Source organism: Oryctolagus cuniculus, chromosome 16, assembly GCF_051225735.1.
Source record: "Oryctolagus cuniculus isolate XC-2025 breed Fujian yellow rabbit chromosome 16, ASM5122573v1, whole genome shotgun sequence".
NCBI classification, from domain to species: domain Eukaryota; kingdom Metazoa; phylum Chordata; class Mammalia; order Lagomorpha; family Leporidae; genus Oryctolagus; species Oryctolagus cuniculus.
The window spans coordinates 69,645,287-69,658,784 of record NC_142882.1 but is presented as its reverse complement, the minus strand read 5'-3'; the positions used below and the strand labels follow the sequence as shown (position 1 = coordinate 69,658,784).

The window sequence follows — 13,498 nt, the reverse complement described above, 5'->3', positions numbered from 1 at the left end:
AAGACTGGGTACTATTTATCTTTATATTTCCAGTGTCATGTAATACAGAGAACCTCTATACATAGCTGTTGAAAATTGATTTATGAACTATTGGTTTCATTTGATTGACTCCACTGCCTCACTGTTAACCCACAGTGTCCTGGTGGGTCCTAATTTCTTGATACAGAACACATAATTTTCTATGTCCTGATGTTGCATGACTTCATTCAAGTGTAGATAAAGAAATTACCATAGATAGCTATTATTGCTTTCTCTGAGAAAAGTATCAAGGCTCAAAGATCAAGAACTACTAAGAGGTTGTTAGTTATTATTTCTGATACTTTGTCCCAGGAGATTTACTATAGTTTTTTCTCTGCATTTCCAGGTAAAGTGATAATTCAAACATACTCTCAAAACTTGAATATGACACATCCATTCTACAGGGGGTTCACTATTTTTTGCAGTAGTTTTGTGTGTTGTTATGGAAGTTTAGGAAGGCAACATGATCTAAAAACAAAGAAGAGTGTGGGATCGAATAGAAAAATTCTGACTCCCCTCTCATTAGTGGTGTGAGTTACTTTAACTCTCTGAGACTCAGTCCTAATGCAGAATGGCAATGCCATGGCCCACCTGGTAGATGTTGTTTCCTTTATAATTGTCATACAGAACCAACAGAATGGTGCAGAAAGTGTACTACACATTAAGTGGGCTGTCTTCCTTAGGATCAACAGGGATATCTTGTATAGTCATTTGGAGATGTCCTACATACATGCATCCAGTCAGATTCAGTGATGGGTTGAAATTCACCCCAACTTAACTCACTAGAGTGTAGTTCTTGCCTTCCAGAAGAGGTTTATATCCTAACCCTTTGTAGATTTGTGGCAGCTTTGAAACAGATCTCCCAATATCATTTTGATTAATTCTGTCTAGCACATAAATTATTCTCAAATTTGAGCAAGGGTGACAAGCTCATGCACAAAGCAGAGCCAAACTGATGTTCTGACCTCTACAAACATGTATATTAGCAACTATAATCTTTGTTTTTGTTTGAATATTTAAAAAATGTGTTATTATTGGGGCCAGCACAGTAGCATAGCAGGTGGACCTGCCACCTGGCATCCCATGTGGGTACCAGCTCGATTCCCAGCTGATCCATTTCCAATCCAGCTCCCTGCAAATTATGCCTGGGAAAGCAGCAGAAGATGGCCCAAGTCCCTGGGCCCCTGCACCCACGTGGGAAACTCAGAAGTTCCAGGCTCCTGGCTTTGGACTGGCCCAGCTCCAGCTATTGCGGCCATTTGGGGAGTGAACCAGCGGATGGGAAGACCTCTCTCTCACTGCTTCTCTGTAGCTCTGCCTTTCAAATAATTAAGTAAATCTTTTAAAAATGTTTTATTGTTTTAATTATACATATTTATGGAGTAGAACGTGATCAACCACACATATATTCAATGGATGATGACCCGATCAGGGTAGTTAGCATATAGTCCTTTTTGAGGGGATGCATTCAGAAAGTACAGACTGTTTCACCTCAGTTTTAGGCTCATTTGCTTTTTTTTTACCCCTACACTGGTGCAGTGTTTGAGACATCAGTATATAATGATGGCACTAGATTTGGAGAAAATAAAATGGTCAATTTAAATTTAAAAGCATTGACTTAGATTGCTCTTATCAGTCAGTTATTACTTAATATGTACCAATTTGTACTATTTTCTAATTTGCTTCTCACAAGAATATCATGAAGTATAAGAAAGTATTATTGACCTTTTAAATTTTTAACATGCTTAGCACAAGGCTTGGCATAAAATCACACCTCCATAAATGTCACCTATCATTCCTGTTTAACATCTAAGAAAAATGAGGCCAAAATATAAGCCCACTTGTATAAGTACAGTCACACATATGGTTCATGACAGAACTGGGATTTAAGCAAATATATTAACTCCTCATTTGGTGATTTGAAATTTGTAATAATTTAGGTTTGCTAATCAACTAGCATAAGTAAACTTTTGCTTCAAGTCATGATGTACCAGGTAGCTCAGAGAACATCTAGAAAAGCTAAAAACTATAGAAATAAGTATGAAATAGCATTGCCAGGTAAAATCCAAGGTACTTATTTAAAATTGAGTTTCAGTGAATAATTTTTTATTGTAAGAATGCATAGTGTGTACCTATATTAAAAAGTTTCTTAATTGTTGTATTAAATTCAAATTTTAATTAGATGCCCCACAATTTTCCCCCTGGACCTGGAACCCCTCACCTAAAGGCATCAGAGACCTATCAAGGCAGTAGAAAAAATACAGTAAGGTCAAGATCCAGAAGATGGAAACTCGGAGATGAGCCCAGGATCTGAAGTTGCTGTATCCCTAGGCGTAACTGCATGGATTCTGAAATAAGCATCTGACAGACATGGAAGTTGAAAAGAACTTATGACTGACTTGCAGGGCTAAAGGACTAAAAGTAAAGAACCCAAAGAGGAAGACTCTGATAAGTCCCTCTTGACCCAAGTTGGGGCCCTGAATGGCTGCACACATTGAGACATTTCCCAGGTCATCCCATTCCTTCCAGGTCATCTCAAGCCTTGAATTTCAATCGAGGTTATTCTGGATGGCTAAAAACAGGAAATCCAATGCCATCAGGAGGAAAAAACATACTTCTAAGCCCCAGGTTTTCATTTACAACATGAAGTTCTTAATTAAAACTGACCACACACATGCTGAAACAAAGAAACAGAAATACCAGGAGAAACAGTAGACAACGTAAGCAGATGCACAGGAGTTGCAGACATTGGAGTTAACGACACAGAATCACGGACCACATACTTAAAACATTCACGGAGATAAAAGCCAACATGGAAAACATCATCAAAGTACGCAGTCTATAAAAAGAACCACAGCAATTTTGAACGCAAAACTCTAAAAACTGTAATTTTGGAACAGTGAACTCAACAGATGGGTTTAACAGTAAATTAAGCTAAATAGAGAAGAGAATTGAAAAAACTGGAACATAGATCAGAAAGAAAAAAAAATCAAAAGGAAGTAGCAGAGAAAGAAGATGGAAAACAGAATAGAGACTAAGAACACATGAGATACCAGCAGGTGGCCTAAAATATGTGTGATTAGAATCTAAAAAGAGAAAAGGACAATGGTTATAACCTAAAAATTCCTCCCAAAGTGATGAAAGAGATCACGTCATAGATTTAAAGAGTTCCATGAATCCAAAAAGAACAAAGCAACCAGACAGAACAGTAGAAGTTTGAAAAAGAAAAGAACATCACTGAACTAATGAACATAGATTACCTGAGACAGAACAATAATTATACTGACAGATGATTTCTCACCATAGAAACAATGAAAGACAAAAAAGGAGAGCTTCAAAGTACTGAAAGAACACAACCACTAACAGAATTACGCAACCAGTAAAAATATTCTTTAAAATAACGTAATTATCTTCTATTGCTATCTACACATGGCACAGTTGCTGGCATTCATGGTAAATTTTTACCTACTCACACTATTACAATATCCGAAATGTAGAAAACACCCAAATGCAAATGGTGCAAACCAAATTGCCATCAGAGGCAATGAATTAGACAGATATAGATCAGTACAGGGGAGATAAGTATTGCAGTGTAATGTCACTTATTTGTGCAGAAAGAATAAAATTATTTTTGCAGTAACATTCTTTAACAAAACCTCTAAACTTATTTATGGTAATATTTCATTAACAAAATAGAGGATAGTTATAAGCCACATTCTCAAAATCCAAGGGATAGATTTTTAAGTCAAGAAGCTATAATAACTAAGTCAGTTTCGAGAGTTATCTGGAAAAAGAAATGGAAAGAATGATATCTTCAAATGCTCAAAAAGATCAAGAAGCAGTGGATTAATAAAATTTAAATTAAATTGAGTATTTAGTTTCAGTAAAAGGAAACAGCAAGAGCACTACTTTATGGTGAATTAGTCAATATTAGCAGTATAAAACCTTAAGTCTTCCCAATCTATCCTATGAAGTAATACAAACATTTGCATTTTTAAACATCATAAATGTGAATTAGATGGATTTTAAGAAATAAGAAGCTCAGAGAAAGGCTTTAATATTTTATCCAAACAAGAGTAAAGGGCTTCCAAATAAACGGGAACACACTGACAAGGCCTCTGTAGCTGAAGATTCTACTATAAACATAAAGATCTAACACTGGAAATTTTATTTTAATTTAAACCAGATGTGGCCTGTTGGATCTCCTAGTATAATTTGTAAGCTTCTCACACATGCGCTCTGGTTTTGGACAACGCTGGTTTTAAGTAGTGCCACCCTTCATACATGTTTGTCCTGCTGCATTTAATTTCAGCAGCATGTATCCAAGAAATTGTTCATAAGAGCATATAATTTTAAAAGTTATATTAAGTTGTACCAAAGCAGCAAAAAATTGAGACTTTGCTTCAGTATAACAGCCCTGCAAAAACAGGTCATTTTTGTTACTCAAATGGTATTTTTGTAGTAAAATTATCATTAACATAATATATGATACTAACAGAAGAAAATAATCTTACTGTATTGCAGAACATCATATTGATTTGTCAAAATTGTATAACTTGGTAAAGATATCATCTTATTTGGATTGCACTTTGTCTTTATGATTCAGAATGCTAAGTTATAGACAGTTTAAGTTAGAAAATAAATGAGAAATTATAAATGTTGAAGAGACTGATATACTTGCATCTTAAAGTAGCCGATATTTGCCTAATCTATAAAAAATGCCATATGATAAAGTCGTGCTTCTCTAATAGCTAAATAATGAACTGTCTGATATCTGAACAGGGTCTAGTTGAAACTTCTTCTCAAAAACTTATTATTTGAGAGAAAGAGAGAGAGAAACAGCTTTCTCATCTGCATGTTCACTTTGCAAATCCCTGGTGCTGAGCCAGAGCCAGGAAGGGGGAACACAATGCAGTTCTCCTACAGGTATAGCCGGAACCCAATGACTTCAGCCATCACCACTGCCTCTCAGGGTGTGCATCAGCAGGAACATGAAGCCAGGAGCTAGAGCTGGGATTTGAACCCAGGTACCTTGATGTAGGACATGGCTGTCTAAATGGCAGCTCAACTGCTAAGCCAAATGACTGTCCCTGAAACTTCCATTTTGAAGTTATTGTGATAACTCACATTTTTTAAACATAAAGAACCATGCATTATTTGATTATCTATTTAGAATAAAATAATAAATCCCACAATATGCTTTAAAGCATGGTACCAAAGTAAAAGTGATTTGAATGAACCATTATGTGAAATGACACTGGAATGTAAGTTTATAGGAAAGACCCATGTCAGGTGTCAGAGGACCAATTGCAAACCCAAAACAATAATAATGCATTTTGTTTCCTATTGCAGTGCAGATTATTGTTGCTACCCCAGTTTCTGATCCCCAATGTTAATGCAAGTGGAGTGCAAAGGTAATTAGAGACTTGCATGTCCTGCTAGGGTTAGAGTAGTTGTAACAGATTCACACTTTTTTTAAATTGTTTTTGAAGATTCATTTATTTAATTTTATTTAAGTTATGCAAGCTTTCTGTAATTCATATATACAGATTTAGGAACACAGAGATACTTCTAACCCTACCCTCCCTCCTGTGCATGCTCCAACCCTTCCTCCTCCTCCTCCCATTCCCATTCTTAATTTTTACAAAGATCTATTTTCAGTTTATGATTGTAAAGTTAACCCTACACTAAATAAGAGTTCAACAGACAGTTTAAAGAAAAACACCACTGTTCCTCAATGGAAGAGACAAGGGCTGCAAACCATATGCTGATTTTAAATCCAAATGTTTAGGCCACTGCAGAGCAATGGGAGGGACAAGTGCTGAACACGCTGGCCCTTTTCCCTGGAGGTGGACCACATGGGGCCAGGATGACAGTGTGGGAGATGGCAAACACACAGCTGTTTTTCCTTTAAACACTTGCCGAATCTTAAAGCTTTAAGGGGAAAAGATCATGAAAACATCCGAAAAGAAGCAGCAAGTTCTGGCCGGCGCCGCAGCTCACTAGGCTAATCCTCCGCCTAGCGGTGCCGGCACACCGGGTTCTAGTCCCGGTCGGGGCGCCGGATTCTGTCCCGGTTGCCCCTCTTCCAGGCCAGCTCTCTGCTGTGGCCAGGGAGTGCAGTGGAGGATGGCCCAGGTGCTTGGGCCCTGCACCCCATGGGAGACCAGGAGAAGCACCTGGCTCCTGGCTCCTGGCTCCTGCCTCCTGCCATCGGATCAGCGCGCTGGCCATGGCGGCCATTGGAGGGTGAACCAACGGCAAAGGAAGACCTTTCTCTCTGTCTCTCTCTCTCACTGTCCACTCTGCCTGTCAAAAAATAAAAAAAATAAAATAAAATAAAAAAGCAGCAGCAAGTTCTTCCATCTCTTGATGTTAGGAGATTTGTGAGGGAGAAGGTCCCTGCCTGAACTCACCATGAAAGCCCTGGACGAGGTTCTGGCAGCAGCGGTGAGCCCAAGGTAGGCTGAAGTTCACCAAAACCCACCTGCCCATCACTTAGCTCGGCCCCTTGTTGGAGTAAGCTCGTAAGTGCCCCCACTGCCTTGCTGAAGGAACAGCAAACCCTCTTGGGGGAAAGACCCCACCACCTAAAACACCTGTAATATTTCACACCCACCATACAATAATTGTCAGTTACTAAGTACAGCAAGAAAATGGCAATAGGATTCTGATGTCGAGGTTGTCAAAGATGTTAAAGAAACTATGACTTACATTGGCAGAAAATGGATAAACAAGTGCAATTTGCCAGAAGATTAGAAAGAATAGGAAAGAATCAAATGGGGATTGTATTACTGAGAAATAGAGCGGCTGAAATAAAGAACTCGATATATGTGTTTCGCAGCAGATAAGTGTGAGTAAACTGGAAGATGAGTCAGCAGAAAAAATGGGGGGGGGGGAGGGAGGGAGGGAGAGAGGGAGAGAGGGAGAGAGGGAGGGAGGGAGGGAGGGAGGATGGGTGGGAAAGTACAGAGGAGAGAAAAGGAGCATAGGGAACCCAATGGAGTGATTGTGGCTAGAGTTCTAGGATATGGGATCAAGACAACTTTTGAGGCGATAATAGCATATCATAAAGCCTCACCTAAGCACATCATGGTTAAACTGCTGAGCTGGAAAGACAAAGAAAACATCTTCAAAACCATCAGAGGGAGGAAACACTCATCCTCAAGGAGTGACACACAGACTATGTACCGACTTTGCAGAGGACAGAGAAATCACCTCCCCCAGCGCTGAAGAAAATAACAGCTCACCTAGAGTTCCATGTGTACTGTAAAATCCTTCGTCAAATGTTGAGTGAAATAGGGACAAGATGGAAAAGGTTATCCCCACAAGGCCTGGCCTGAAAGAAATCCCAAAGGGCATTCTTTTCTCTTAGAAAAAGTGCTCCCACACAGAAACACAGCTTGTGTAGGAAGGATGCAGAGGCGCAGAATGGGTTAAAGCGGGGTGGCACCCTGCTTCTTGATTTGGGCGATGTTTACAGGGAAGAATTCCCTTCCTGAAAATTCATAAGCTCTGCACTTAGATTTGGGTACTTTTCTATGTGTGTGTTGTGCTTCAGTAAGAATTTTACCAAAATAAAGCAAAACAAAAACTGCTTAGAGGAAAATTTACAGTCTTATTGCATACATTAGCGTAGAAGAATGGCTTAAAACCAGTGAGCGAAGCAGCAATCTCAGGAAATTAGAAGGAGAACAACAAATTAAACCCAAGGAAAGCAGAAAGAAGGAAACAAAAAAATGAAAATAAGGGCAGAAAGTAATTAAATAGAAAATAAACACATAGAGGGTCAAGAAAGCCAAAGTTGGATTTTGAAAATTTAAAAGGTTTCCCATGAGGGATACCGAAGCCATAAATAGTAGGGAAATGGAAAGGGGGCATCACACAACTGCTGACACGGCCATTCCCTATCCTAGATGGAGCTGACTGAGAGGTTTCTAAGCTTCCTCCCCACCAGGGGGCAGGGAGGTGGGAGGCTGCATGTTCTTCTGAGGCCAAGAACAGAAGTGGCAGTGAGATTATCATGGAGTGTGGTACCCTCTGCGTCCCTAATCCAGGTGTGGAGTAGGTCTTTGGATCTCAGTCCAAGTGATGGGAAGGGTCTTGGCTGATAGACGGTGAAGGTATGAGCTGTCTGCAATTGAGAGAGGATGTATAAGCCAGAAGGCTATGGGGCTGATGGATTGTAATACTGAAGAGCCCGAGAAAGTATGAGGGACAGCCCGTGGCATGAAGGGAGAAAGGCCATATGGGGACCCTTCCCCACAGCTTGTGCTGATTACAAATGTCTTCAATCTGCACTTGGCCTGCTGCAGAGTGTTCTAGAGTTCCTTCTGGGTAGTAGACACTTTTAAGAGATATAATCACCTTTCTCCAGAGGAGTGGTGCTAGGAAGTATAGTGGCATATTGGGATAAAGGTGTAAATGCATGAATGGCAGTGTGGAGAAGGAATCTCAATATGACCTCTTCAATGGACAGTTTATTGTCAGGGAGAACACTCTAAATACTGCCTTCAATAACCATATCCTGGAAAAAACACTCCGACCTGCAGCTTCCAGCCTTGGGAGAGCCCACTCACCAGTTTTGTCTTCCTGGCATTTAGAGCACCTGGCATGTCCCATATCGAATTGGCAGATGCTTTCCCCAGGTGCATTTGATTCAGACCTAGGGTGTTGTAACTGCATTTTGGACCACTTTGAAAAAAGAAGCCTTGACAGCAAGCAAGTCTTTCTTAAAAAGGGGGCATTGTGTTCCATTGGTGGGGGATTTCATGAAGGAAATGGTTGTAGATTTGGTGTTTGCTGGAATTGTTGCCTATTGGGGAAAGCCTTTCTGAGTTGGAAGCGTTGATCTTGACTATTAGACTATGAGGGGTGGCCATCCAGAACAAGAGTTGCGGCTCACTAGGCTAATCCTCCCCCTGCGGCGCCGGCATACTGGGTTCTAGTCCCGGTTGGGGCACCGGATTCTGTCCCGGTTGCCCCTCTTCCAATCCAGCTCTCTGCTGTGGCCCGGGAAGGCAGTGGAGGATGGCCCAAGTGCTTGGGCCCTGCACCTGCATGGGAGACCAGGAGAAGCACCTGGCTCCTGGCTTTGGATTGGCGCAGCTTGCCAGCTGCAGCACGCTGACCGTAGCGGCCATTTGGGGGTGGTGAACCAATGGAAAAAGGAAGACCTTTCTCACTGTCTCTTTTTTCACACTGTATAACTCTGCCTGTCCAAAAAAAAAAAAAAAAAAAGTCTGCAGACACCAATGTGTTGTGCTGGAGCAGGTCAGGGTCAGGCTGTAGAGAAAGCAGTGAGGAATGACGTGCACGCACTACCCCGTAAGACCTGGGCAACGGCACAGATTTTTCCCAGCATGCCATCCAGCACAGGGAGGCCACTTTCTCCAGGGGGCGGGGGCTTTCAAGCACATCTTTTCTGAGTATTCTAGAGAACAGTCTCTAGCAGATGACTGAGAACCACCCTGGATAGAAGCGTGGAGCTGGGAGAGAGGAGAGGCCCTTGCTTGTGCGAGGTGTTCACAGGCATCCATGTTCCTTAGTTCCAGCAAAGGGAGCATAATTGGAACACAGTCTCAAGCGGACACTAACTTCTCAATGGTGACCGTTTCTCCACGGCTCTGTTTCCTCTAGGTAGCAGGAATCACAAGCTTTATGACGTTCTCTTCCTGCACTGCATTCACTTCAGCTTCGTGGGCGCTTGCCAGCTGGGAGCTTCTTGTAGGCGTGGCTTCTTCCTCCCGCCTGTCTTCCTAGATCTTTGGAAATCTCCATTTCCCAGGATGCCTTTCCTGATCCTTTCAATGTATCTTGGCTTCCTCAGCCCTCATTCCTGCCCTCAGTCGGTGACAGCAGCAAGATGCATCACATTCTCTTCTCCAAATGGGTCTCAAGATTTCTTCCAGACAAATGAAAGCCACCAGGAAGTGCCAATAGATGGCGCTGCAGGGGCTGAGTGGAGCAGCCGGCTGGAGCCAGGAGCTGAACTTATCTCAGGCAAAGTTTTAAAACGGCCAGTTCCTGAACACGTGCTCTCTCGGTCCTTCTCTCCTGCTCTCTCTCTCGGTTCCTCTCTCCAGCCGCCTCCTCTGGTCTCTTGGCTCTGCTCTCCTCTCTCCTCTTCTCTGCTTTATCTTCTCTCCTTGCTAGCTCCTCTCCTCTCTGTCTCTCTCTCTTACAGTCTCCCTCCCTGTTTTCCTTCGTCGCCCCTTCACCCCAGTCTGTAGGTTGTTCCCCAATAAACCCTTTCCCTTAAAAAAAAAAAAGTTTGCCCTTCAGGGAATCCTGACAAGGAGGCTGGACCTTCTTTCCATAGTCCAAGACCTGCAGAATTCACTTTGTAGGTACCTGAAGTAGTTTTTGGGATGCTACAAAAAAATACCATACACCAGGTGGCTTAAGCAACAAACATTTATTTTCCATAGTCTGGAAGCTGTGAAGTCCAATATCAAGGTTCCTTGTTTGCAGATGGCTGACTTTTCTGTGTCCCCATATTGCAGAGAAAGGACCATAAAACTCTTCCTCTTTTAATAAAAGCATTAACACCATTATGAAGGCCAGTTTCCCTCATGATCTAACCCACCTGTAGTTATCCTGGGAGACTCCACTATGCAAAACATCACATCACAGGTGAGGGCTTCAACATACGAAGGAGGAAGGGGCGCAAACATTCAGCCCACAGCAGTGAGGTTGTAATGTCACTGCACCCGCTTTCTCTGTGTTGAGTACCCAGATGTCTATGTCTATGTCTATGGTTCTGCTGTTCTGAACTTCATTTTTTAAATATTGAATTCACCTAAAATATTTTTCTTTAATTTTGGAAATGTGAATAGGTTGGTTAGAAGAAAGGGCAAGGTCTAATTATAGATTACATTGACTATATTCATTTATTATTTTATTCACCTGAAAGGCAGAGTTACAGAGAGAGAGGGAGAGACAGAGAGATATCTTCCATCCACTGGTTCACTCCCAAATGGCCGCAATGACCAGAGCTGGGCCAGGCCAAAGCCAGGAGCCAGGAGATTCTTCTAGGCCTCCCAAATGGCTGCAGGGGCCTATCTGGGTCATTATTCACTGCTTTCCCTGGCCATTAGCAGGGAGCTGGATTGTAAATGGAACAGCCAGGTCTTGAACTGGTACACAAATGGGATGCCTGAGTCCTAGCCAGCGATTTTACCCACTACGCCACTGAAGGCTCCCTACATTAACTATTTTTTTCCCATGTTCTCACTCTTTTTGCCTTTTACCTTTCACTTTCATATTATTCATTGTTTAAAAAGTATTGATGTAATTTAAATTTTACCCTCTGAAAAATATTTCTTCTTTTAATGCTTATCTTTCCCAATGCTAAAGAGATCAATCCTAATGCAGAGAGAGCAAGCAGGCAAGAGTGCATTATTAAGAGGTTTTAAATACAAGAAATAGGGATGAGCACTTGGTGTATCTAAGACATCACTTCAGACACCTACATCCCATATTGGAGTACCTGGCTTCTAGTCCAAGCGCAACTTTTAATTCCAGCTTCCTGCTAATGCAAACCCTGGGAGACAGCAGGTGATGGCTCCCATGTGGGAGGCAAGGATTGAGTTTCAGGCTCCTGGCTTGGGCTGATTCAGCCCTTACTGTTGTGGGTATTTGAGCAAGGAATCACTGGATGGGAGATCTCTCCCCCAGTTCCATGTGTGTCTTTCTACCTTTCAGATAGATAAATAAAAACTTAAAAAGCTAAACACAAGGAATAGAAATTGCAAGGTGGGGCTGGCCTTGTGGCGCAGTAAGTTAATCCTCCACCTGTAGTGCTGGCATCCCATATGGGCTCTGGTTCTAGTCCCAGCTGCTCCTCTTCCAATCCAGCTCTCTGCTATGGCCTGGGAAAGCAGTGGAAGGTGGCCCAAGTGCTTGGGCTCCTGCACCCACATGGGAGACCTGGAAGAAGCTCCTGGCTCCTGGCTTTGGATCAGCCCAGCTTCGGCATGGAGGCCATTTGGGGAGTGAACCAGCAGATAGAAGACCATTCTCTCTGTTTCTCCCTCTCACTGTCTGTAACTCTACTTCTCAACTAAATAAATAAAATCTTTAAAAAAAAATTGCAAGGAAAGGCTGAGCCTATAGTTTCAAATATCTGATTTGGGATAAAGAAAGAAATGTTTCCTATGCCATTTTTTGGAAGAGGGTTCAACATTTATAATGTCATTACCCCAGGGATACGGCGGCCTCAGTGACACAATTCCTCCCTTCCAAGGCAAATTCTCTAGTTTGAGTTCAAAACTGATCGGCTTGGTTAGTAACTGGAAGAGCCTCCTTCTGGTGAAGATGAAGCAAGGGTGGCTGTCTCCTTTCCTTTCCTGCTTTTTGCCTGCCCACTTCCCTCAGGAGGTGCAGCTGGCAGCAGCCATGCAGCTCTACCTACACACCAGGTTCTGCAAACCAGTTCTGCTAGGAACGAGGGAAACATGCAGTATAAACTACTGCAGTGGATAGGGGTTGTGTATATTTTATGGGTGTTGGTGGCAATATTCTTGGCACCATGTCAATTCTGGAATGTTTGGAAAGCAGGATACATGATAGTGAAGCCTGGATTAATAAAATTTGGGAGAAGTTTTGTCAATTTTTGTGCTATTTGAACTCTGAATTCCCACCCAGTTATCCCGGATGTGGACAATGTATCTGCATCACTTGAAGCTGATCTTGCAGTTGACAAGAGACATGTCTTGGCTGATGTCAGAAAGTCCTAAGGGTAACTGCTGAACTGGTCCCAGGCACACAAAGTACCCAGAAGCCACTGCTTCTCGTCCAAAAGGCCGTGGAAGACACCTTGTGGTGTATGGGCAGGAATTCCTGATGCTCCATGGATCTCCTCACCAAGAACAGCTGCAGCTGTGCATGGCCATCGACTTAGCAGAAAGGCTCAACAATCAAGAGAGAGAAGTAAGTTGGGAAAAACATGAGAAAAAGGAAACTCGCTCTTCCTGTCTCTCCTCCAGTATCCTCTTCCCTGCCTGGCTGGTCAGATTCCCAGTGTGTATTGGGCCACCTCCCCAGACAGCAGGATCTTCTGCTGCCCAAGGTGGTACTACTCTACAACCTCTGTATTACAAGAAGTTAGGTCAGTCGCCTCTGCTCGCTCTCTGATGCTCTCTCTCCCTGGGTCGTACCCAGAGCTCACCTGGCCTCTGACCTCCACTCATATTTCTCTGGTCTCTTCCTCTACCCAGGACTCTTGATTCTCTAGGGTCAGGGGCCAACTGTACAAAAGATACAACCTATTGACAATTGGTCTTGAGCACCTCATGCTTCCTGCACTGGAGTATTGAGGACTGTCTTAATTATCTTGTTCACTAATTGAATAAATATTTAATTAAGCCCCTCTAAGGAAGATGCTACTAGCAATAAAAAAGTTTTAAATTGTTATCTAGGTTTTGAAATTATGGATGATTTTAAACTTTTAAATTTCTTTAAGGAGATAAATAAAGTT

At 42.3% G+C, this 13,498-nt stretch overlaps 1 protein-coding gene across 7 annotated transcripts in view; it reads right to left on the bottom strand.

Annotated features, from left to right (window-relative positions):
* Positions 1–13,498, bottom strand: part of HECW1 (HECT, C2 and WW domain containing E3 ubiquitin protein ligase 1) — a 408,266-nt gene that overhangs the window by 184,253 nt on the left and 210,515 nt on the right. The gene's annotated exons all lie outside the window — the stretch shown is intronic.